We start from the raw sequence: 1472 nt of genomic DNA, 5'->3' as shown, positions 1-1472 counted from the left end.
TGGCACACTTGGACCCTGAATGTAGCTGTGTCATTGTTCAGCAGCCTGCCATGCTCTGCTGACCTTGGCACTTAAAATGGACTTGAATTAATGGCCTGCCGTATGGTTTGGTAACATTGTGACTGTGCCAGTGTATTTGTTGACCTTGGACTTGTTAGCCTCAGCAGCCAGTAGCTGCCTGAGTGAAGAGATAACTCCAGCTTCAGTGGGCAAAGAGCAAGGGCAGAGCTGAAGCCCAAGGTTGAGGGATTTTTCACACAGCCCCTAGAGCCTGGCACTTTGAACTAGGACTTCTAGCCTCCCAAACTGTAAGAGAATAAACTTGTTTGTTAAGGCCATCCCATTTGTGGTATATTCCTGTCAGGGTGGCACCAGGTAACCAGAACAAATATTTATTAATTCATAAAAGTATTATCACTAGTGTGGTTCACCAATGAGTACATGAGACAAGAAAGAGGAAAAAAGGTATCCAAATTGGAAAGGAGTAAGTAAAACTATCTGTATTTGCAGGTGATATGATCTATACATAGAAGCCCATAAATATTTAACAATAAAGCTGCTGGAACTAATAGAAGAATTTAGGAATATTGCAGGGTACAAGATCAACACACAAAAATCAGTCAATCTCTTCTACACCAATAAAGACTAGTTTGAAAAAAAAATCAGAAAAGTAATACCAACTATAATAGTCCCCAAATTGATAAAATACCCAAAAACTAACCTAACCAAAGACATAAATAACCTGTGCAGTGAAAATTATAACACTACTACAAGAGACTGAAAGAGACCTACAAAAATGGAAAGAAATCCCATGCTCATGGATTGGAAGGCTTAATATAGTGAAAATGGTAATTCTGTGTAAAATGATCTACAATTACAGTGTTATACCAATAAAAATCCCATAAAATATTTTGTACTGAAATGGATAAATTAATGAACAACTTCATATGGAAAGGTAAAAGCTCAAATAGCAAAGACCATATTGAAGACAAAGGAAAAAGCAGGAGACCTCACACTCCCTGATATAAAAATATACTATAAACCAAAAACCAAGTACACTGCCTCTGGGTTGGACCCAACTCAGCGACCCCTCCTTGGGTTTCTGAGGTGGTATCCCTATGGAAATAGATTGCCCAACCTTCCTTCCAAAGAGTGGATGGTGGGTTTGATCTGCCAGCCTTCTTGTTAGCAGTCAAATGTCTTAGGCACTATATCACCAGAGCTCCCAAAACATACTATACAGCCACTATAATAAAAACTGCCTGGTATTTGTTCAATGATAGATATACAGAGTAATGGAATAAAATTAGGAAGTTGGGATTGAACCTAGAAATCTTTTGACAACTAATTTTTAACCTGGCAAAAAAATCCATCCAGTAGGATAGAGTCTAATCTATTTAATAAATGTTGTTGTTGTTGTTATGTGCTGTCAAGTCGGCCCCGACTCATAGTGATCCCTCCTTGGGTTTCCG

Source organism: Orycteropus afer, unplaced genomic scaffold, assembly GCF_000298275.1.
Source record: "Orycteropus afer afer isolate SDZICR_OR568_19922 unplaced genomic scaffold, OryAfe1.0 scaffold01221, whole genome shotgun sequence".
Classification (NCBI taxonomy): domain Eukaryota; kingdom Metazoa; phylum Chordata; class Mammalia; order Tubulidentata; family Orycteropodidae; genus Orycteropus; species Orycteropus afer.
This window is presented reverse-complemented; position numbering follows the sequence as displayed.